Source organism: Cyrtonyx montezumae, unplaced genomic scaffold (assembly GCF_038088225.1).
Source record: "Cyrtonyx montezumae isolate F1298 unplaced genomic scaffold, pur_monq_1.0 scaffold_11, whole genome shotgun sequence".
In the NCBI taxonomy this organism is placed as follows: Eukaryota; Metazoa; Chordata; class Aves; order Galliformes; family Odontophoridae; genus Cyrtonyx; species Cyrtonyx montezumae.
The window spans coordinates 15,010,594-15,036,206 of NW_027071837.1; the positions used below are offsets into that span (position 1 = coordinate 15,010,594).

The 25,613-nt window shown below is 47.0% G+C and overlaps 1 protein-coding gene across 1 annotated transcript in view; it reads right to left on the minus strand.

Annotated features, from left to right (window-relative positions):
* Positions 1-22,950, minus strand: part of STAG2 (STAG2 cohesin complex component) — a 62,135-nt gene extending 39,185 nt beyond the window's left edge. The window contains exon 1 of the mRNA XM_065729663.1: positions 22,934-22,950. The gene's annotated coding sequence lies outside the window, so the exon portion shown is untranslated. The remainder of the gene's footprint in view (positions 1-22,933) is intronic.
* Between the last annotated feature and the right edge of the window lie 2,663 nt (positions 22,951-25,613).

The window sequence follows — 25,613 nt, forward strand, 5'->3', positions numbered from 1 at the left end:
CAGTCAGATGAGATTTACATCAAGGACCAAAAGTCTACCCGATAATTTCTTGGAGTTGTTTCACAAGAAGAAAGCTGGTATAAACTAAAGTGCGTCCTTCGATACTTCCTGAGCAATCAGAAGACATTTAAACTTTTCTTTTCCTAAAATATGGTTGTTTCCAAATGATTACAGCTTTTCTCATTCCCTCTGCATCCATCTTCCCAAGTAGGCAATTCAAGGGATTTTAAAGCTAGACTTTGAGCAAGTGCTTGGTGTTCCCTACAGGCCTGAGAGCGCGTGTTATTTCTACCAGGATTAAACAACTCAGTATGTCAACAGCCAACAAGCTGTAAAGCAATTTGGCCATTTGAGTAAAGCGTAGGAAACATACTTCAAAAGTAGCACTCTATGCTGTACAACTGCACTTTAACGTGATTTAGTTCTAACGATATCAGCAGTTTGATCGTATTATGATAGCATAATCAAGACTGAACTGAGCAATAACACAATTAAAACCTTCAGGTTCAATGTTATTTTTGTGCCATTTGCCCAACAAGTAAAGCCCTGCAAGCGCTTCCCAAGCACACGTGATGCACACAGCCTCAGGACTGGGCCCACTGTGGAGTTCAGGGCACAGCCAACACCCCAACCCAGAACCTCACGACCTATTGCCATCATGCTGCCATTTTTCTTCTGTTTTTATAATTCTTCCTTTTTGGCCGAATACAAAATTCTGAAAGCAAAACTGAATTCTGAAAGTTTTTTCATCCTCGCACGGTTTGGACTTCACCAAACTGCGGTACCGTGGCTCAGACCCATCCCACAGAGCCAGGCCCAAAGAAAGCAGCGACACAAAGAAAGGCCAACCCCAGCCCTCTGACACCACTGCTGACCTCCCCACCTGGCCCTGGAGCTGGAGCCCACAGCCCAGCTGAGCTCCTGCCTATGTTCCCATGCCTGCATTTGCTCATTTATGCTGTCCAATGAGCTCTTTAAAACAAATGATGCAAGCATTACAAAATACTGAAAAATCAATCAACTGTACAACAAGTGCAACTGTTGCCCACATTATAGGAAATAATACTTTCTAATTATCCTGCTCAAAAGCATCCCTGAGCTTCTCTAAAACACAACTGAAATTCCCAGCCAGATTTTGATTGGTTTGGATGTATGTAAGAAGGTAAAGGTATGATAACGAAAGGAGTTACACCTCACTGTGCCTGCCACATCTCTCCTTGCCAAAGGAGAGATGGCTTCCAGATGTTGCAGTCCGGCTGCGTGGAAAATGAGGCTCTTAGGAGGAATATAGACCAAGTCAGATGACAACCAAAGTTCAAATAAAATAAAAAACACCACCACCACCAACAAAAAAAGATAAAGAAAAGCCACATGCGCCTACTTTGAAGCCAGAAGCAGTACTGGAAGTACTGACTGATCTATGGCACACAACCAGCACACCTTGCAGCTGTGTAACTGCCCAGTCCCTGAACTAAACACCAGAACATATGTCCCTCTGCAACTTTTCAGTAATGCCTAACCCTTGAAAATGTTGGCTCTTGTCAAAGCTACAGCCGAAGTGCTGTTCACAGCGAGCAGGTGACCATCCAGGCAGCAGGAGACCAGAACACAACGTAGCACCATGTGCAGCCAGCAACGGTGGGCAACAGCAGTGCCCTGCAGCGGTTGGGTCTCCAGCAGACAAGGCACTCTATCCAGCAAGCTCTGCTTTTTGTTTTGCTCCCACTGACCGATGTGAGCCTGTAAGCTGTCTCACTTCATAGGAAAGCTCAGCCTTCCCTCCTACCAGAGATTTTCTTCTTTGAAGAGCCCAGGTCAGACAGTTTGTGCCTAAGGATAACTGTGTTCAGCTATATGACCTAGACAGGAGACTACGTGGACGTGCTACAGTAGCATCACTGTTACTTGAAGACATGGTCAGCGTAACAAATACAGGAACCTCCCCCAAAATAAAACTACCAAAGAGTGCAAAGTAACCCCCCCCCCCCCCCCCCCACACACACACACCTCCCAGAGCCAGCTCCTCCAGCACACAGACAGCCCACCACGTTTCTCACCCACTGTGATAACAGAGAAGCAAAGTGTATGTTGGTTCTGTGCTTCATCAGCTCAGATCCACCAGAGTTTATTAGCTGAAGCTTCAACACTACATAAAAACAGCTCAACTGCTTCCAGATGACAACTACAGAGACCGAGTCCAGCCGAGAAACAAGCACCAAGGAGTAAGTAGAAGTCTAAACTGCAATTGTTTGACTGGGTCTAAAGGAAAATAAAAAGATCAATCTGCATTGGACCAACTCTGATACTTCAGAGTCTACAGATGAACTAATCTGCTAAGTGCTCAAACACATCTGGCACTACCTGCCACCCCCAAGGACCACCTGCAGCAGACCCTGTCCTTTCACTCAGCTTTGCCTTGTCCAGATGCAAACCCCACCTGCCTGCCAAGTCTAACTTACTGCACATTTGTATATGCACTGTGACTTCCCCACTTTTTCCTCTAGGACACATTCTGAAGACTTGGACACTTAGGAGCAGCTTTCACCAGCACAGAAAGCAGCAATATCATAGAATCATAGAACACAAGGTTGGAAAGGATCTACAAGATCATGCAGTCCAATCCATTACCATTGCTACCACAAACTACTAAGCCATATCTCATAGCTCCTCATGCAGGTGCCACTTGAACACTGCCAGGGATGGTGACTCCACCACCTCCCTGTGCAGGTCGTTCCAGTGCACGACCACTCTCTGAGGGAAGTTTTCCCTTATGTCCAATCTAAACCTCCTTTGGTCCAACTTGTGTCCATTTCCCCGTACTGCAGACCCCGTACAGCCTAGATCCTAACTTTTGAAAATGAAAATGGGGGCACCAAGTGGGTATCACACCCCCCCCTGACCCACGGCCAGGAAGCTCAGCTGATCACTGTGGGTACCAGCAGCCTCACTGCTGCAATACAAAGATCTTATGATGAAACTCCAAGAAACCATTCCACCAGCACCAAGGTGAGCAACTGAGTGCAGCCATCCATCCCAGCTCAGGCAGCGAGCCAGCTAGTGCAGAAGACAACTAAATAGAACAATCAAACCAGTCCTGTTAGAAAGGGAAAAGGAGCATTTATGAAAGGAGGAAGAAATATTTTGCCACATGCAGACCAGGCAGAACAACAGCTAAAATCTAAGCCTTTCCCTAAGTGGATTATGGCTCTTTCAAGGATCAATCTAAAGAATCATTTTTAAAAAATAAAAAATCCAAGCAACCACTCAAGTATGCAGAAGTTGTTTTTGCCCCTAAAACAGAAAAGATGAAGATAAAAATCTCGTTTCTTTCATTACGAACTTCTCCCTGCAGTTCTGCCAGCCTCAGAACATCTGCGCTCCATACATCCTCAGTCACAACATCAAGATTTTAATACCCAACATTTTGCTCCTGTTCTACATCATAACATTTGGGCTAAAATCCCAATGGGTTTGTTCGGAGATTCTCAGCACTGAATACTAATTTTATATGAAACAGCAGTTGTGATATGCATGACTTTCCCCCACACAATTTAGAGAACTGAATATGCCCACAATGCAGAATGATAATAATTCATTAATGGATGAAAAATACATGTCATCAAGTCTAAAGAGTGTCTTCTTTTTCCTTTATTTAACCTCTAACAGAACTCTCTTTAAAAGGACTTTGTGAGAGAGATGACTGATGCTGGAACCTCTTCCATGGAGGCTTAGAGTTAGTTACTGAAACTCATTAAACATCCAGAGGAAGCCAGCTTGGCCACTTGGGTACGTCCTAAAAACATGGCAAAAATATTGGCATTATTCAAATCAATAAGCTCTTTCAATTCTGTAATTGTTTATTTGTGGCAGGTAACAAATTACGCGAAGTGTGAGAGGTACAATATACTGCGCCTGTATTTTAAGAGCTAACATGAAGTAGCAGAATCACTTCTTACAGATGAAACTCATTTTAATAAGCAAGCTGACAAATAATGAGAAACTCCTAATGTGCATAAAATATTCTGAAGCAAAGGTCAGAGAGCCTTGTCCTTTCGAAATGATCCTCCCATCAGTCTCTGAAATGCTATGTATTAGGCGCCTTAGGGATACAGGAGCATCCACTCCACGCAGGTCTAAAATACAAACATGTACAGCCTGTTACATGGACCAAAACCGAACCTTTGGTTTCCTCTTTCTGTAAAGGAAAAAAAAGAGACCACAAAGCTACATCCTTACAAATTCATGATGTAAATAACTGTAGCTAGTAGCTGCCCCCTCCTCCAGAAGGGAGTATTCAGATTTTGTTAAAAAATCCCTGGTTGCATTATGGAAGTATCGTATCCTGGTTTCTGTATCTATTTTACTTGAGTAACGTTGAATACACGAAATACAAGTCTGAAGTCACAACTGTTGCACTTGCTAGCTCAGCAGCGCAGTAGGAGCCATTGAGATGAGGCAGGACATGCTCGCCCTCTTATTCCCGCTTTTAACTTTTAGAAAGCAAGGAAGCAAGGAGCAGCACACAACAGGGCTCCAACCGAATCACCTGTGCTGGGTACGAGGGGCACGTGCCGGGAATACTGTGACACACAACAGTGTCTGGGCATGAGCAGGAACCAGCTGCGTCCCAACGCTCACCTCGCTGGTGCGAGAAGTCTGAAAGCCGAGACAGAAATGCAGGCTCAGGTGGAAGAGAAGAATCTGAGCTGTTTTTATCATTTTCACTGCCTTGGGGAAAATTACCCAACTAGGCCAAATATCGTACCACTGAAGAAAGAGAACAAGTTTTCACACTGCATATGCTCTGGTTCGCAGTCAGATCTATTAACGACAGATCATCTCTAGTGGCAATTAAAGCTAACATCTACTAATGACAGACCATCTCTGGTGACAACTGAAAGCATAATTCCAAGTCTTTTAAATAGTTGCGAAGAAGAGAGATTACGTAAAGCGGGCAATAGCTCTTTTAGATCACGTTATCCTTCTACTCTTTTTTTTATACTGTTCACCACTGAAATTATGCAATACTTAAATAAGTCGATCTACTTTCTCTAAACCACATATTTAAATTTCTGAAACACAAAATTAATCCAGCTGAATTTCCTCATGTTGTTATTCAAGAGCAGCATTTCTGCTAGACTTAATTAGCCAGCCATCAATTACACAACTATTTGTTACTCCTGTGCTGAACTCAGCAGCCCTGCTCTGACTTATGGCTAACAGATGTTGTTGGCAGCCTATTCCCACCAAGAGCGTCTGATCAGTGCTCAGATTCTAGAACCAAACCATAGCATTTAATGCAAATAAATGGTTCCAACCTCATCACCACTCTTCAAAATTATTTGCTGCTTATACCAAGTTCACAGCTACTGAAACCAAGGTCTACTTAAAAACACACAATGCATCAATTACATACAGGTTGTTACCAAGGAGCTAGCTATTCGTTGTGGGGGAAAGGAAGCCTAAAACACAGTAAGTGGATTAAGATCAGTGAGCACGTACCTTCACACACACACACAGCATACTCAAGCATCACAAGGTCGCAGCTTTTCCCGAAGCATGGTTTCAGTGCTGGATGAGCTGTAAGCTGCTGCACTGATCTCCAACATCAGTAATGCAAACTGCCACCTTTGTGTCCTGCTTCCTCAAAAAGCCACTTACTGCTGAGAGTTGCTCTTAAAGTACAGAAATGTCTTGCTGCAGTACTACTAACCAGGATTAGAAGTGTTTCTTCTTTTAAACAGGTTTGCTCTTCAAGTTTTACAGAAGTCAAATGAATTTCCCACATGCATACATCACTGCAAATTAACATTAGCTGACAGAAAAACTGTACAATATTTAATTACTCTAACACAAATGTTTTGACTGAAATGTATTTATCACCTTTCCTTTACTTCTGTTACTCAAATATAACATCAGAGGAAACAGAGTGACCCATCAGGTTTCATTCCTCACATAATCTGTACCAGAAACCCCATAGGAGTTTGGTCAGGACCTGTTACAGAGGGGGCAGAACACTGCTTATGAATCCACTAATTGACCTGAGGAAGCAACTACAGTAGTTCTACTGGAACAAATTATTCAGATCTGGCTGGGAAAACTCAGATATATTTATTTAAAAGGACATATCTTCTCCAGACTTCTCCTAGCATCACTGACAATACATTAAGAAGACTTTGTATGTTAAGAAAACATCCTATCTGGATTTAATCTCCCAGCCCCTCCAGCACAAGCACACTAGGGGGCCATTAACATGGATAGCCGATCCTGCATGATTTCACAAACTAATATTCCTTCTTGGCATCAGCCTGCCTTGGTCTTTAAGCAGTATACACCAAATTCTAGCAAGAGTCAGGGAAAGAGGTAATAGCATTCAATCTAATTGTTAGACAAGAACATTTTTATCTGAGTGTAAATTAGGTCTGGCGGTTGTTCAGTTTGACCTCCACTTACTATAATCTTGCCCAAGGGTATGAAAATCCTAGATCATTAAATGCTATGAATTTAGTCTTGCAAGCAACCTAAAATGAACCTGCACGCAGAGCCATGGGTTTCTAACTGCTGTTAAGAGTCAAACAGAAAATTGTGATGATAGGTAACACTGTGCCCAACTGTTCCGTTGCTTTTTTTTTTTTGAGGGGAGGGCATTTTAAAGAACTGTAACTACTGCCTGTGTCTTCAGAATATTCTTGGATTAAGGATGGACTTGAGAATGAGAGAGAGCTACTACCCTTGAAATTCAGCAGTAAAGAAAAGAAAAAACAGTCTACCAAACAATTTAATTTCAGTTCAGTTGAAAAGTCTGGGATTTTCTTTCTGAGAAAAGATGAATTAAAATAAAGCAGCCCACTTCTTTCAGTTCTGTGAAACATTTTAAGAATGCCAGCTCTCCTACAATTCTCTAGACAGTCAACAGACATTTTAGGAACTGCTACCAATTCATTACTGCGAAACAGATGCCTGCCAAAAAAACTAATTACAGAACATAAATTTTATTACTATGTGAATTAACTTAAGACTTTATATGCTAAGTGTAAAAAGTACTCGAGAACACTGTGTAACACACAGCCTCATATGTAAGCAAAGCAGAATTAAAGCAGAAAGGTGTAACAAGCTCCACTCACAGGTGAGCAGAGCACACTAAAACCAATGAATCCCTCTTCTGCAAGCTGTGGCTGCAGGGAAGGAGCAGAGGTAAGGCACTGCTCAGGAGATGCGGCACTAAGGAACAAGCACTAACTCACTTGTTGCTCCTGAACTGAACTTCCGTGCTGAGTGACTGTCTGAGGACAAACACCATCTGAGAAACTAGAAAAGCCTTAACCAGTGAAGATACCACTTGATTTACACAGCTCTGCCCAAGTCGCCCAGGGAATCAATTCCAATTAAGACCCACATACATTAATCAGAATAAGAAGGCACAGAAAGTGCCAAAAAGCAGTTACCAAACTAGCACTCAATGTGCACACAGCAAACACACTGCCAGCCACAAGCTCTCAAACAGCCTTCGCCACCTTCGCAGTAGTGACACAAAGAAACGAAGTACTTCATGTTGTTCACAAAGCCTCCACACCAATAAACACACAGAGATGCCTGAGAAGTGGCTAATACACCAATACTGGCATTTCATGCTGTCTAAAGAAGGCAGCTCAGGAAGGACACCTGACCACTACAGGCCTAAGAGAACAGCATCAGGTCTCCCTAAAGCATGTCTAAATACTAATCACTTATTCACAAGCAAAATAATGCTATGCCATTCTCTACTGGACCATACGATGATCTATTAAGTGCACGATGATTACAGACAGCCTACAGCAACGGAGGCAGATTTATTCTTCGTGCTATTTCCATATTTATTTGTGTATTACAGCACAACTGTGTACCCTAAAAGAACGCGTTAGGGAGAAAATGGAAGTTGTTTTGGCTCTGACTATTAACAGTGTCAGCTTATCTTTACCTGACTTCCCCAGGAATCGCTTCCTTCCCCATCTGTATGGAAGGCAAAAGAATTTTGCAGAGGAAAAATAAAAAGAGACAACTGTCCACCATTCCTTTCAGAAACAGATATGATATTTTCACTTCCTCCAACGATCCTGAGGAAAGTATTCATCACTCACTTTATACATGGTGTGGTTCCTTGGAGCAAACAAATTCCATCTCAAGAACCCTCCCAAGAATTTCTTGTGTCAAAATACCTATACCTCTCAAGAGCCAGCAGGAAGCAATGCCATGGGGTGGTTCCCCTTTCCCACGCCAATATTCTTGTTCCAACTGAGGCTAGTATTTGTCAATGGAGAAATGACAAAGAAGTGTCACAGCTGCACACTTGGGCCAAGCCTCTCACCAATTAACACATGGAGGCTCAGGCACTATGATGATTAGCTGTGCTGAAATGAAAAGAACAAAGGTGAACTTTGTGAGTTACCACGTCCTGCACTGGGATGCAGCTAACATACACATGGCTATTGAAGCATCTGTATTCTGAAATCACGATCTCATCTCACACAAGCACTGATGGTTGAAACACGTTCACCTGCAGGCAGCAGTAACACACAACAAGGATGACTCTAAGTACTAAAGGATTTAAACTAACAGATTTGAAATTGTGCTCATATGTTACACTGCCCATAATGCACAAGACACTGTATTACTTGTTAACAGTTCTCATCTAAGCAACACGAAGGAAAAAGTCCAAAGCTCTGGATGCAATTTTTTCCATTTTCTAGAGTGCACAATTCAAGATCAAATGGGGTGGATGGTGGAATCACCAATGTAATCCCCTAAACATGTACAGACCTCTCAAAAACACTGATCACCAGCAAAATAAAGAAGGAACTTTTAACTTACAAAGTAAAATGAAGCAGTTGTATTGTAGGAAGAACACTTTGTAAACGACCAACTGACCCCACCAACATTTCTGTCAGCAGAACTGGAAGGAATTCATTTTGAACTCTGAGTACAGGAATCAACAAAGAGCATGAAAAGTGAACAAAACATGAGACACCAGAGAGGGCTCCTTCACAACGAGCAGCTGAGAAATGGCAATGAGAAGGAAAGCACTGCTCAGTGACCACATTTAAGTATTCAGTACTAATGGCTGATAATCATATTCTGTAAGCAGCAGGAACAGAGGTGTGATGTTGCAAATGCAATAAATCCCCAAGGAAACAATATGCCTTCAAGATGTGCTCTGGAAACTGCTCTTGGCTGATTAAAGCAGCATCAGTAACACACAGCAGCTAAGCACAGGTAGGTAACAAGCACCCCGCACTTCTAACGTGGGGGAGAAGGTGAGAGAACACAAGACTTGGGTTCACGTTTGCCATTAAAAGCAACCACCACAAAGAATCAAGCCAGCACCAGTGCAATCCTGCAGCCCCCACGGGACAGCAAGGAATGGGGGGACTCTGCAGACGAGCAAAGAGAATTTAACATGAAAAACATTTGCTAACCCCCATTTAGCCAACCTCCGTTCCGACCCGGTGTTGGTAATTTATTAGTACTTGAGTATTTTTAATGAACACATAAAATCACTCATGAAAGACATGACTAATTAAGTCTGAAAACGTTTTTTAATAATAATTTCTACTCGTTTTAAAACAAATCCTTCACCAACTTTTACAAATGAAAAAACCCATGTCTTGCATATTGGATGCAAGTTACCTATTTGCCAATAAAACAGCTTGAGAACAGAATGAATAATGACCACCCACAAGCCAAACCCCAAAGAAAACTGCAGAGCTGGAACAGAAAGCATTCCCCTTGTTGGTCTTCCCCAGGAACACTGTAGAAGAGAACTGCTGCTACGACAGCCCCAGTGCTGCTGGTACTCAGGTGCAGGGAGGAAGAGGCACAGGTCGGTGCCTGGGAACAAGCACTGAGCTCTCAACGTGTCTGAGTATTAGCATACATCTAGCACACGATGTGCCCCTGCAGCACAGGCTCCCCACGTCCTTTATGATCCCTGACTGATCAGGAGGAAGGCACGAGCTACACTTTTTAACATTTTCTCCATCTCCCTTTAACCCACAACCATTGTTCTGTGCTTCAGGGAGGCTTTGGCAGTTCTCCTCCCATCAACTCTAAATCTTACAGGACACGGCGTAGGGGCAGTCGGAGGACAAACCCATGCAATAACTCATCAGCTGATGTACACTGGTTAGTAAGAAACACTCCTTGTGCTTCTACAGCTATAAAGGCAAGATGACACGCAGAGAAATCCATCTGCAGAAGGCATACACTCAAAACATAACTATCGGAAGTATTTGCAAATATTTAGCTACTATTCATTTAAAAAGACAGCGTTTTGATTAACTTCCTCTTGAAAACAGGCTATTAACCAAACAGTTACCCTCCAGTAATCAATCAGTGGTACCAGACAAGAAAAATGAGTTTTTAAGTTTAAGCCACTGTTGCTGAGAACCCTGAGGAACCCTCTTTTTTCTCTGGAGGCTGTATGCAAGGCTGGACGTGGCTCTGGGCAGCCTGCCCTAGTGGCTGGTGACCCTGCCCACGGCAGGGGGGTTGAAACTGATGATCTTTGAGGTCCTTTTCAAGCCAGGCTGTTCTATTATTCTATAAACTCACACGCTTTGGCCACGCACAAAGACATAAAGGATCCCAACTCACACTCTTCCCCTGCCATGACTGGACACTCTGCACCTTCCAACAAGTGCTAATGGCAAGAGGATTTACTGGACAGTATGAGTTAAAAAAAACCTTACAGCTAGAGATACATACTGCAGAAATGCAAATAGTTACAGTGAGCTGGCCAGAACATAAGGAAACTGGAAACAAGACCATAAGAAGTAAATGTGGGGAGTTCACAATCCTGGGAGAAGGGATAACGATGTATCTCAAATAAATATTAATGCCCAAAAACCTACACCTCTAATCAAACAATGGAGAACTGCAAACACAGAAGGAAAAAGCACGTTACTTCATGTTGAGGGACGTGGCTTAGTGAGAATGACTGGTGATGGGTGGACGGTTGGACTGGGTCATCTTGTAGGCCATTCCCAACCGTGGTGATTCAATGGCTCTATGATTCTCCCATTCAGCCTGCTGCCTTAACTGGCACTAAGGTATCAGCTGTGCTCCCACAGACACAAACAGGTCCCTGACAGGGCACGCACGTCCCCAGGCTTTCTCCAGCTTAGCACTTTTTATCGGGGTCCAGGCTGGGCTCCCTACAGCCATCTGTGATCACTCCTAATGCGGAACCACAGCCCCCATCCCTACCACTGCCACCTGTCCTGTTCTGCTTACAACAGCAAGAGGTGATCCCATGATTCAGTGACAGTTCACCTCACAGGAGGAGTTACCAACCATCAATGCAAGACTCTGTAAACGCTATTAAATTGGGCAGGGAACTCCTAAAGACGGCAGAATTAACACTGTTAGAAGACAGACGCTACCCATAAACCTAAATATGTAAGGGCAGGAACAGGAGAGGGAGGAGACAAACAGGAAGGGCATGGGTAAAGAATGATTTCAGGAAGGTAACAGCTACCAAATAGAGTATCACTTTTCAGCCATAACGAAATGGACAGCATCCCTTTATTAAGAAAAATTAGTAGCACTGATTTTCCTGTGATATTTTTGCCGTTTTAATCAGACTCCTACCAAAAAGAAATCTAGTACCTGGTAATAGTTTTATTACCGGTATAAAACTACTAGTTTGATAGTATTTCTCAACACCTTCAAGAAAAGTACAACCTACAAATCCCATTTTGTACCCCATGCAGCAGTGCAGGTAGGCAACACTGACACCTCTGCTCACCTCTGTTGTCACCACACACATGGAACAACACTCAGGGCAAGAGTAAAGCAGCCTCTTCCAAATAACCCTACAACATTTGCAGAACTAATAACCTCTCATTCTAGAATGAAGTGATCAGAAAAAAGAATCTCAGCACAGGAAGATCGAACGTATGGGACAGGCAGAAACTGCAGCCAGCTGCCCCAGCAGGTGGGGAGCTGCCCAACGAGCACAGAGCTAGCACCACGTGGGCTAAGTGGCCCCAAGGCATGCGGCCAGGAGATGTGGCCCCAGCTTTCAGCTTCTGCAAGTCTGTGGGAACACCGAGCCAGGTCTGACCTGGACATGGGAGACGTGCCATTCTGTTCTAACTTTAAGCTGTCCAGCAGGTAGGATGGGTAGGAACCTCCAAACATTCAGCTGTAGCACTCTTGACTTGTTGACAGCTGGATTCTGTGCGCTTCCAGGTGTTTTTCACAAAGGATGGGCACCAAAACAGGATTGTTTTGTGAATTAGAAAAGAATTATCTCACTGAAGCAAGACTTAAACCAATACTAAAGACAACCAAAGCCCACCTTTACAAAGCTCCTGTTGAATCCAGTGTTCTCCTCAAAAAAGCACCTGAACTGCAGGAGGAAAGCAGCAGGGAGGTGTGGGAGGCAGGTGCACAGGGAGGCACAGAGCACAGGAGGAACTGAACTTCAAATGCCACCTTACACAAAGGTTACAAAGTTAAATACATCAGTGATTTAAAAAGAAAACCAAGCCTAACCTATGTAGCAGGAGAAGGCAACTCCAAGAGTAGAAGATAAATGTGTCACTCATCCCCTAAAAGGGAATGGAAAGTAACAAACCAGAATGCCACAGGATCTACCTGACCACAATCAATGTGGGACTGTACTTCCAATCACATTACCAAATACTCCCTAGTACACTTAGTTGCAAAACCCCGCATTTCCTGATACACCGTATCATTAAAACCATCCTTACAAATATTTTCTTACCCGAGATGACCATTTCTGACAGTTCTGTTTCCTGCTAATTCATGTTTCTCTCAAGCTAAATCCTTTCTTCTCCTTTCAATCCTATCTCATGCACATTCTCCATATGAAGGCTCTCCTTAGCATTGTTTTCCCAAGATTTGAAGGTCAAATGCTTTTCAACTAACACTTCTTGCATTCCAGTAATAAACATTTTGTGCTTACTCTTCACGACTATAAAAAAATACATTAATTGCTCTGATTTGCTATATTATTTTATTCATGAACACAACAACTGCACCAGCTAATATTTTGTATGATGCCCAAAATAGCAATATTTTTGCAGCAGCATGTCAGTGATAGTGTCTGCGATCTACTCAAGCGAATAATTCCTTTACCTCCGTGTTCTCTGAACGAACTGCACAACCTTTCTCCTCTTTATTTGGAGGGTGATATTCCCAGAACAGTGTCTCCAGAGAACCACTTGAACACAACCAACAATACAGTGAAATTTTAGTGGCCTGAGATGTGGCTGCCCAGGATTTCCACCCCCCAGCCAACATCCTGCAACATCACGATGCACACAGGGCACCACACACCTCCCAACCCTGCGTGTGTGGAGGCACTCGTGTAGGAACCAGCAAATCCTCAGAATGAAGTGATGGGATTCATCAAGCTCTGCCCAAGAGCGTGACGGTTTACACTCGTTTTCTTATTGAAAGATGAGTGGGAATACAGAATTTGTTACATCTACATCGAACAAAACACAATTATTAAACCTTCAGCACTCCAATGGGTTCCATTCACTTCCTTATTTCTCAGTATTTGCCTTTTATATGCCTCTTCAAAACGTCATTCACCCTTAGAAGGAGCTGCTTAGTAGAGTGCCCAAGTACCAGGGATTTCCATTTCCCAGCCCTCCATCTTCCTTCCAGTTACCAGCTGACAGCGTGTTTTATACCAACTTCAAGAAATTGTGGCTTTTCTGGGCTAAGTAACCAATGAAGTGACAACGACCCAACAAACAAGTGGTCATTTGTTAATATGCTTCACCAAGTACAGCTGCGAGTGGGCTCATTTCAGTTCTCTGATCCACTGTTATTGCTACTGCTATGTTCCTTCAGCACGTCAGACATGGTCAGTGCCTGCCATTGCTCCACACGAAGCCAGGACCAGCTTTATTCAATTACAGACAGCACTCACCACTTCAATACCACAAGCCTGTAACGATAACTAGCACTGTTTCTAATGGTTTTCTTCCCTGATTTGTGTATCCTCTAAAAATAGTATAATTACCAGAAAAGAAACAAAAGGAAAATGTTTAGGCAGCAATCAGACCTGAGCTGGTTTGACCGATCTTTGCTGGATTATAACCAAATAGAAATAGACATGTTAGTTGTTCTAATATCTAAAGATCAGAGCTCTTAAAGAGCACCAAGCCTGCATGTGGGTTACTCAGGCTTTATTTTTTCCTGTGTTTTACAGAACATGAGAACATTACTTTTCAGAAGAAGGCACAGTTTTACACTTTCAGAGGTCAGAAGTTCCCAAGTTGTGAATGTTCTGATCTTACAAACACCATCCTCATACACCAAAGCTCAACAACGCTGATGCGTAACAAGCTCCTCTAGCTCTCTGAGGAGACAAAACCTTGAGCCACGAGTAAGAGCTGAAGCCTCTATTTAGAAGGATGCTTAACGTGAGAACACCACAGCACTGGGAAAACTTCAGTGACTTTTCAGTACGCACATACAGGCGGTAATTAAAATCAGCTTCAACTTCAGACTGAGTTTTAAGACGAATGAATGGCAGTTCTTCAGAAGCGTGCTCAGAATAACAGTATCCCTTGCTGCTGCTCCTCGAAGTGGAAAAAAAAAATAAACCTTAATGCAGCAGAAACAACAACTAGCAGAGAAAAGACTGGAACTCTGCACAAAAATGAGCCAACTGCTGTGGTTTGCAGCAGGCAGCATCCTACAACACACGGCCCTCCTGTACTCCATCCACAGCTTTCTCTACATCACACTCCGCCAGCACAGCACTGACAAAAATGGTACATTAATGAGATGGAAAACATTGTTCTTAACTACGCTGCTTACAGCATTTAGTTCTCTTGACATTAAAAAAGAAGGGGTCATAACTGGCTGTTACTGATTTGTAGTGACAGAAATTGGGCTCGAACGTTAAATAAAGATTAGTTAGTATTTGCAGATGACTCTGAACATACAAAATGCTATGTAAGCAGCAAGTATTAAGTCTTCCCACACACTCACTTTGGCATGCCTCCAAGCAGGGAAGTCCCACAGAAACGTTTTTACAGCAGTAAAGAGAACCTGATACAGATCAGGCAATCACAGCAACATCCACAACAGGCTTTCCAGAGAGCACCTACAGAACTGGGAAGCCAATACCCAACAGCCACGTTCATCTCCTTCTACAAAAGATCAACGCCAAAAAGCAGCTCCTCTTCCAACACAGCTTATCCAGATGGATACCAAACAGCCTGAGCCTCTACGGTGCTTGGTATGATCTCGAATGATCTACAGATCTCCAAACACTTTGTACATCTGGCTTTTTGGCTGTCTAGTATTTCTGACCAGACTACAGCTCCGCGATGCAAAACGCACAGCCTACAGCGTAGCTGTCACTTTGATTATTCACATAGAAGCTTATTTTCAGCAAATCACAGCTTCTGCCTAAAACAGAACAGTTTTCTCAGATGTAAACTCCAAAGTGGTGAGGAATTAAGTAATCTATTACCATGCTGTAGTTTCTGATCAGTTAACAGGGAAGCTCTTCCCCATCACATCAGGAAAGCCACCATCCTCTATCTAGTGGAAAAATCAGGAGATTCCACCTAGTTCAAAAAAGAAAAGAAGGAAAACCAACATGTTTGGTAAGTTTTCTTCCAGCAGCAGAAAGAAAATGAGTTGCTCTGAACAAAACAGGTAGAAATAAGAGTTGGGAAGTGTGTTCAGGCATTACTTGGTCTACTTTGCACAATTTCTGAAAGACAGTATTAACTTTTTATGAGCTTTTTTACAAAGGGCATGCTTGGGTTTATTACCAGATGCTGCTGGAGGTGACACCTGCAGCCTCAGCATGCCCCTAAAAACTGGGAAGCTGGGAAGGGGATGACGTGGGAGGAACAGGACTTAGTGTGTAGGACAGCCCACACTGGCCGGTTCACAGAACGTGGACCTACAACACACCTCAAGTGTAGATCTGGCACTACAGCTTGCATAAACCACGGAAAACTCCAAAGTGCAAAGGCTCATAATGAGATCTAACCACAACAGGCTGGTACGCACCCAACTGAAGCAGGAGGTCTTAGCAGGGTTCTGACAACAGCGTCTGATTAACCATGCTAAGGCTAGAAGGAAGTCTCACAGAGCACAGGTTCCTGCCACCCCGTTCCCACACCTGCCTCACCCTTGTGCCCCATCCCAGCCAACACCTGGGCAGCTTCCCATGGGGGTGCAGAAGGAAACACAAGAGAAACGTTCGCGATCTCCCTGCCTGCATACATTAATGCAAATCAACAGCAGTCCTGAATTTCCTCGCAGAGCTCTAACTGATCTATTACAAACCGTGTAACATTTCAGACAGAAAAAGATAAAAGGGAGATCACAGCAAAGATTATAGGATTACTTTTGGAACTGGCATACAGCCCAAATGGTATTTCGAGTAAGATCAGGTAGGAAAGCAGATGACAGCAGGAGTAAAGTTTTATTTACCCAGTCCTACAGTCATTTGAAAGCACTCCTGCTGCCTGCTGCCTCCTGCCCAGATGGCCGACACAGAGCCCAAAGGGCTGGTCCCGGCAGCACCTCCTTCCTGCTGCCAGGAGCCCTGTGCCCTTCCACACAGTGGCTCCACAGGGATTTAGGCATTTATCATGCAGAAAACCACTCCTACTCTGCAGCTCAGCCCCTCAAGGCAGGTTCACCTACAGGGTGCAATTGGACAGAAACAGTCACAGGAATGGAGACGAGCGGGCAGCCAAGGGATTGGGACCGTTCCACTGGTGACATCACAACACAATGGCCTGGTGTCCCCATGAGCACACATCTCCTGCAGGTGGAAGGGGGTGACACTGCTCAGCAGGGCAGGGATCTCTGCACGTGGACCGTGTGCTCCAAAACGACTCTCGGTTACGTAACTGCCCAGTTTGGGCCTTTCACGTCAGCTCTCTCCATCAGCTGCCCTCTGTGTATTAAGCACTGCTCTCCTCTCTCAGTTGATTGCTACCTTGAGCTCTCTCCTACACATCCTCCCAAAGCAAGTGAAAAATTAAAGCCTTAACTTTCTCAGACATTTAAGGCAAATATCTATCTGCATTTTGCGCATCTGATTGAACGCATTGTTCCACGACTCAGACTTGACGTGAAAGCAATCATCTACGCCTGATGGAGCCAACAGCCTAACAGCAACACAGAAACAACACCAAGGTGACACAGCTGGGCACAGAACATGCCTCTCAAATGGTTCCAGCAGGCACCCACACCTTCTCACACTTCCCCATCTTCTTTGGTATAGTTCTGTTTACCTGGTAACCCTTGCTCATCTCCTAAGATCCCTTAATATATAATGATGCTCACTGGAAAAAACGAACTGGAAAACAGCAACAAATGTCTCAGAGCTCCAAACTACTCAGAACACGGCCACAGTCATGAATCCAGAACTGTTAACATTTCTCTCTTCATTGGAGACAGAGGAACCCTAAGCCCACTTGCAGGATTACACAGGAATCCATTAATCCACTCTGTAAACACAACTTCCCCAACCAGTTCTGAATTCAAGGTATGCGTAACGTCGCTTATATCCCCTTGGCACACAGAGGAAAAAACTGAGAATTCTGTTCTGCAGAGACTGTTCTCGTATTTGAGGAATCTTAATGCCTGACCACCTGCATGCGAAGGGAGTTACTCAATGGTACACTTGTCATTTGGTATCGTACTGATGACACCATTTGCCACACCACCCCTTTGAGGCACCAGCACAATACCTTCTAGGAAGAGAACCTGATTACCTCCCATAACAACATCCCAGCAGTGAGCAAAAATCGGGCAATGTAACCAGAAAGACAACGCAGCACAGCTAGAGAAATAAAGCGCCTCGAGGCTGATTTGTCTGATTGTTTTTCAGCTGTCAGGCCACAGGTCTCCAGCTTTACAGAGCTCCTCCTGTCTCACAGTAGTGCACAGGCACGGAGCTACATCAGCAACGCACTGCAACTGGTAAATGCTTTGAAAGATAAATAAATACTGTTATAAACACACTGGCTTATAAAATATGACTTAGCAGTGCTGAACTGAAGCCCAATTAATAAAACACGAGTAGTTTCAACATACAATAGTGGAGGTGAATGTAAGCTGGCAAAGCAATGTGTAAAAACCAGTTTCACTTTTTTTGCTTATTGGCCACCTATGACAGACCCATACCACAGAGACGACACAGCCACTGGGGCAGCTCTCCCCCCTGGTTACCACAGTTTCCAATGAACTGACTTCTAGAAATAATACTTATGAGAACAAACAAAAATATCACTGCTTAAACATGAGAACTGAAGAAGCGGTATTAAAAATGGTGTTGATTGGTGCACGAGTGACACTTCAGTGAGAGGGAAAGTCACCCAGGAAAGGCAGCTCTACTGGCAGGGGCAATCACAGATGCAGAAGTGAAGCTTGAGGCTGGGTAATGGGAAAAATAAACATGGAAAATGTGATCAAGGGAAGAGGAAAACGGGCACCAAAAGGTATTTCTCTTTTTCCCACCATAATTACTAATAAAGAACACAGTCAGCTCTAATATAGGTCTGTAGCTTCCCAAGCCTCCATCATCAAGGACTTAGAGCAGGGTATAGGCAGGGAATCAATGCTTCCAGTATAGTAAGACGACTTCAGACCTTCCAAATGAGAACAACATAGTAAGTTGCTAGGGAAACTGCAAAAACTCCATTTTGGAGGTGCTCAGAACATGAGCAGGCAAAGCCCTGAAGCAGGATCCCCCAGCCCCACCATGGGCCTGCCCTCCATCGCAGCTCTGCACAGCTTCGTTTCGCCCGCACGTACAAGGAACCACTCGGGATGCGTTTTCCAAAAGGCACCTCAAGCAACAATAAAAATAGATCAGCATATGGCAGCACGCCAGACTGGAACTTTCCTGTAAGAACGTAGTTGTCATATCAAAATAGCTGAAAATAATGAAATTGAAAAGTTACTTCCGTTGCTATTCTTAAATTATGAAGATGGGATTCCTTCTTTTTCAAGGTGATCTAAATGGAGGCAGTCACTCTGGATGCATTTGCCTTCCCATTTGTCTGCTACAGCAGGGCCATATTTAGATGGCAGTCACTGCTCCTCCTCATTTTAAAAAGTTTGTAGCAAGTTTCCCCAGTTTACTCCCTTGGAATAACTCATCAGTTGCCTGCTTCTAGGAAGACTGCATGTGCAAGGAAGATTACTGCCAGTGCTCAGGATGGAGTGCCTTATTACTCAAGCAAATTAATTTATTTGTCTACTGCATCCATAACTACCCAAAATACCTTATTACAGGACTCACGTCATCTAAAATCATCCTAAAATTAAAGACTAGATACCTCAAATGCACGCCATGTCAATTACAAAACTGCATCTCCAACACTCCTTACTCTAAGTACTTTTCAGTACCCCTAGTTACCTGCATAATCAATTGCCCATCGTAAGAGAACAGAAGAAATACAGAGCTCGAATGTCCCCTCTCAAATCACACCCTCCCCTCCTTGCACTCATACTCAACTCAAATAAAACCAGCCAATGATATTACTTGTAAATTATCCACTTGCTAAGACTCAATACGATCCAAGTTCCCAGCATTCATCTTTCTGAAGGGGTAACCTGAGATTTTTACCGGAAGAAACACCAAGTAATTGCATCAAAAACAGAAAAGCCTCTCCTTCAACCACTCATCTTTATTTGCAAACAAAGTAAAAGTCTTTTTTCCCCCTCTGAGGTGCTGCAAGGAAGGCATTCTCTCATAAAACTGATGCTGTGCTCTAAAAAACAAACCTCCCTCTGACGCCCCTCCTTCTCCCTTTCTCTAACCCAGCCACTAACATTTATTGAAATAAATACAAAGAGAATTAAGATCTATGTGCAGCACCGATAAACTGCGAGACTGAAGAAAAGCAAGCATGGCCCACCAAAAGCCAGGTGTGCTCTGCTCCCCAGACACCTGGCTTCGAGTGGGCACTCTTGTTAAGTTCCCAATCACAGATCACAATCAATCCTCCAGTGCTCACCAGCCTTCTCTCATCTGCATATTCTTCCAGTTGTACTCTTATGCTCTTTTACAAAAAAAAAAGCCCTCCTTCACTGAGTGATAGCAACCTACAGCCAAAAAACAAAACACAGGGCAAACAACAGTAACATGTATCCACAGCTACAAAGCAGTTGCAAGGCAGCTAACTTTTACTTTCCATCTGACTTAGCGATCAGATGAAGTAACTGCATACAAATGTGGGTCTATGTGCACCTTATTTCTCACTTACATTGGAATAAAGAAGCTTAAAAGCAGACTGTGCTCCCCCAGCAAACACAGCCAGTGAGGACTAGAAAAGAGCTGCCACTGAAAGCCAAGGGGTGGCCCAAGAGCCCCCCAGGATCCCATCTGTTCACATCCCCTTCTCCAAAGCCAGGTGCCAGACTTCCTCAGCTCTGTTTGGCCCAGGGCAGTTAGTGAGAAGAAGGAAGAGAACCTCCTCACTGCGCCTTCTTTTCAACCCAATACTTCATCCATCTGTGATTTCCTTAATAGCAAAAAGCTTGGAGATAAACGAGCACTAAAAACACAGCGTGCTGTGAAACACAGCAGTGGTATAACCCATTAGAGATAGCACTTGATCCTGGCCATCAAACTGAAAGAATGTGAAAAGATGGCAGTTTCTGAACTGATACCTAAGAAAATGTTTGATCACATAAGGGCCCCACACATTTCCCAGCATGAACAAGCCAGCATCAGCCCTAAATTCACCTGCCATACGAACAGGGCCTTGTTCCAGAGAGCCCCTAACTTCGTATTTACTCACCAGATCTCATGGACCACGACATGAGAAAACTGAATTCAAAGAAAACAAACTGCAGTAAAATAATACATGAATAGAAGCATGCCCTGGAACTCCAGCTCCCACAAGCTCTCACTGCAAGACACAAGTAAATTTCTGACGTTGTTAAGAGTCACATTACATTTCATGGCTCATCCTTAACCTGCAGACACCAGACTTGATGGAAACAGGTGTTTGTTTAAATATAAAAAGCCACCTGAAGTCACTGGACTGACCTGGAGATGCAAAAACTATTAACAGAAATGGTGGAAGAGCTGAACGGCGGAAGGAAGCTTTATAGAAAAAACACTAAAACAAGAGCTCCAGCTTTGCTGACATAACACAGCGAAGGTTAGCAAGAAGTCTCCCTGCCAAACACACCATACCAGGCCAAAACACCCCGTGTCCCTGCCCTTCAGGCTGCCCTGCCAGCACGGCTTCCCCAGCCCTGCTAAGTGTTTGGGATACACGTGGAAGAGTCCTTTCCACTCCGTCACGGACTCCGTGTGCACGAGCTTCCTGTTCCCCAGTGCAAAGCTCCACATGCCCACCCCCCCATCTCCAAAGGACTGGTTACTGGTTCATTCTCTCCCTTCTCTGTCAACGATGCTCTTAACGTGGACATGTTTAACGATACCAAGAAAATGAGGAGAGCTCAACAGCCTTGTGACACTGTTGGCTGCTATCGATCACTCCATTACAGGACAACTACTGAAGCAGACGAAGCCCTCAGAAGAACAGCATCCACCTAACTGAGACACAACCTGCAACGCATCCCTGACCAGACCTGTTTCCTTGAATCCTCACCCAAAAATAAACAGGCAGTACCACCCTGGAAATTCACACCTGCAGTATGTGCTGATATGTTTAAATTGCTCGGAGCAGGAATGGTCACACTGAGCTCAAAACCTCAGCTCCTTCAACAAAACACAGGATTGCAAGAACACAACCAAGAAGCCAAAGTAATGGGCACCAACATTTGCTTAATTCTGGGATTGACTTGACAAAAACAAGCAACTCAAGTGCTTAGGGTCTGTGCAACACATAGGGCACACGATTTCCAGGAAACCTAACCTCTCCCCGTGTGCCTACAGCAGCACTACAGATGAGAAAGACAAATGGGGACTCTCCAGTTGATCTACTTTGGAACTGCAAATGACTATGAACAATGTAATAAGAAGCTCTGCAGCGCTGACACGCTAATGCCATCCCAAGGTTTAACTAATTCTCGTGTAGCTGCTTCCACCACCAAGAGTGCCTGCCTTCAAGTGGGCCGTAGCCCGCAGCTATCTTCTACAGGAGACTGCAGGAGCATGTAATATTGAAGAGAATCTGTCCACATTACTATTTCAAATACAAAGCTCAAAAGTGTTGATGCCGTTCACAGACTGGGTTGAAACACAGTAAGGGGATCACTTATCAGTGCTATCCACATGGCTTCCAAGCGGGAATTATTTCATCCCACACATCTATGTCCTTAAATATGTTAGGATGTAAATGAGGATCGTGACATATTTGTGGGATTTGAGTCAGGTTCACGGCCAGCTAGTCAAATACTGCTATTTTAAGAATGGAATGCTGCTTCACCAAATCACAGGTTTCAAACTGATTATTTTCCTCAGCTATGAATCCATCAAGCTTTTGCAGTTACAGATTCCAAATACATTCCATACATTAAACTCAGAGCACTATTAGCCTGAACCACTTCAGCGGCACTGGTGATCACTATGTTTAGCTGCACACCACGGAGACCTGGTGTGCCAAAGAGCTGCTGACCTGAGGCAGGGGGCAGCAGGCCCTAATATCACTCTGGCAACATCTTCCTGAAAATGTAAACGAGAGGAAAAAAAACAAATACAGAACCTGGGCCCAGGTATGTAGCACGGGAGGCACGTGAGTGCCATTCGATTCCACGGGAAAACTTAAGATTGTCCCCAGCGCTGTTTCCTCTTTGTTTACCCTTAGGTAAACTCACGGCAGCAGCCAGAACTTCCCAGATTTCCCTCCCCGGTTGCTCAAAGGGCACACGACAGCGGTTCGCCCGCACAGGGAGCCAGGAAGGCAGAGACGAAGGCCCGCGTCGCACCACCGCTTTGCTATTTGTGTACCTTCGGTAACCGGCCCACACGTGCGTGTTCTGGTGAGTGCCGGGCAGATCTACAGCAGATCCACGCCCCAGGAACAGCAGTAAGGGCCGGAAGGACGGCTCTATGGGAGGGGGGCACGGGGAAGAGCCGCTCCGGGGGCCGGGCGCCGCGACCGAGCGGGAAGAGCCCCGAAGCGGTGCGGCCACCGCCGGGACGGCCGCTCCGCCCGTCCGAAACGGCGCTCCGCACCGCCGCGGGCAGCGCTAAGGCGGCCGCCGCTCCCGCACCCCCCGGCCCCGCGAACCCGCCCGGCTCCGGGGCCGCAGCTCGGCCGGGCGAAGGGAGGAAGCGGCCGCCTCCCGCCCGCTGCCGGCCAATGAGCGTGGGGCGCGGGGCGGGCGGGGCGCGGAGGCGCCCGGCGGCGGAGCAGGCCCGGCGGGGCCGCGCGTGACGCACTTCGGTAACCCGAGTCCCGCCCGGCGCCGCGCGGCCCCGGCCCCGGCCCCGATGGGCCCCGGGGAGGAAGGAGGCGGGGGGGGGAAGGGGGGGGGAAGCGCTCGCACACGGCCGGGCCGGAGCGGGCCAAAAGGAAAGGCAGTGCGCTGAGAGCGGCTCGGGGCGCCGGGTGGGTTCGGTCCGGGCAGAAAGGAAAAGGCCGAGCGGGCTCCGGGAGCGGAGCGCAGGGCTGGGGCAGAAAGCAAGCGCGAATAGAGGAATAAAAAGGAGAGGCCGAGTTCTCGGCCCCGCTGGAGTCGGGTCCGGGCTTCTTTTTTTGTGCGTGCGTTCTTGTGTTTGTTTGGCTTTTCTCCTCTCCCCCATAGTGCACGTACATTAAGCGCGAGAGCGGGGCACACCGCCCCGGGAAAGTGGCGCCAAAAGCCCGGCACGGGAAGCGGCTCTTCCTCCTCCTCCTCGTCCTCCTCCCCCCCACGAGGCCCCGCGGCCCGGCCCGTCCTGTGCACAAAGTCAATACAATTAACAGCCAGCGGCGCCGTGCCGCTCTGCACGGTGCTCGGAGGGAGCGCGGGGTCCCATAATGGGGGGGGGGGGGGGGGAGAAGGGGGGGCACAGATCTCCCGGGCGTTGTTGGGGCGCGGGGGGAGCGCGGCCCCGCTCCGAGGATTGGCGGCAGGATCCTCCCGGCGCGGCGGTGCCGGGGGAGGGATCGCGAGGCGCCGAGCCGCGGTGTCCCCGCACGTCCCGGCTCGGGTTCACGGCGCCGTCCTCCCGCGCTCGGCCCTCTCCGCTCCGCTCCGGCTGCGCCCTTCTCCGCCCGGCCGGGCCCGGCGGCGCGCACACAATGCCCGGGTCCTCCATCTTGCCGGCAGCCGCCGCTCGGCTCGGGGGAAGGGGGAGGAGGAGAAGGAGGTTCTCCATTTTAGCTCGCCGAGCGCCGGGCCCGGCCTGCCCGCGGCCCACCCCGGGGCGGAGGAGCGGGCCCGGTGCCCGTGCCAGGGGGGGTGGGGGGGGGTTGGGGCCCCTCCGCTCTACGCCAGCGCCGCCGCTCGCGCGCCCCCTCCCCGCAGAGCGCTACGGGGTTGGGGGGGGGGGGGGGGAGGAAGGAGGAGGGGGGGTGGGGAGCGGGGGCCGGAGCGTTTTGGCGGCTCGGCCCCGCCGTCCTCCATCTTGGCTGCGCCGATCCCCGCGGCCCCGCGCCGCGCCCCGGCCCGGCCCCGCTCCGCCGCCGCGCGCTCCACTCCCGCGTCCCCCCTCCAAACTTCCAGAAGCTTCGCCGCCATTTTCTAACTTACCTTGCCCAGCGTCGGCGCGGAGCGGCGAGAAGGCCCCGGCGCTGCGCCGCGCTCCTCCGTCCCCGGCTCGGCCGCCGCTCGCGCGCCCGGCCCGGCCCGGAGACGTGCCCGCGGGGCGTGGGGGGGGGGTCCTGGGCCCGGCGGGGTGCGGGCAGGTTATTTAATTTGGCGGCGGCGCCGGGGATTGTTTGGGGTGTTCGCGGCTCGGCGGCTCGCGAGCGAATGGAGGGCGCAGGCGCCACCTGGCGGCCGCCGGGCGCGGCCCGCTCTCCTGGGCGTGGGGCGACATCTGCCGGCGGGCAGCGGCGGGCAGCTCCGCGCGGGGTAAACAAGGCCCTGCGCATGCGCGCGCCTCTCCGCCTCCCCTCCCTCCCTCCCCGTCCGAGCGCTGCGCCGCGGAGAGAGCCGGGCGGGGCCGGGCCGGGATCGGGTGCGCGAAGGCCGCGGAGCTCGGCGTGACCGTCGCACGTAGGCGGCTGGGCTCCGTGCTTCCCGCCGCCGGGCCCGGCCCTGCCCCGCTGCCTGCCACGACGCGGAGCTTACCCGCGAGAACGCGGGATTTCTCTCCTATTTTTCATCGCTTAAGGACTCGAGGAGAGCGCATTTGGATGTTTAGAAATAAAAACAAGCACTAACTCTTCCCCTGTCGTGCGTAACACCGAGCACGGCCCTGCATGGAGGCACGCAAAGTGCGTGCGCGGTTGTTACTTCTATAGGAAAGCTCGGAGAGAAAATCTAAGTGAAGAAACTTGGGAGGAGAGAGGTCCGCTTTTGGGGAATGCGAGCAGCAGCCTGCAGCCACGGCAGCTGTTGTGTTCCGTGTGAGCTGCCGCTGACAGACGTGGAAGTTGTGCATAAAACATTCCTTGAACATAAATATACACATACTTTCTAAACGTGCACACCGTGTGTGTGTGTATGTATATGTACAGGTATTATTAAATGACACG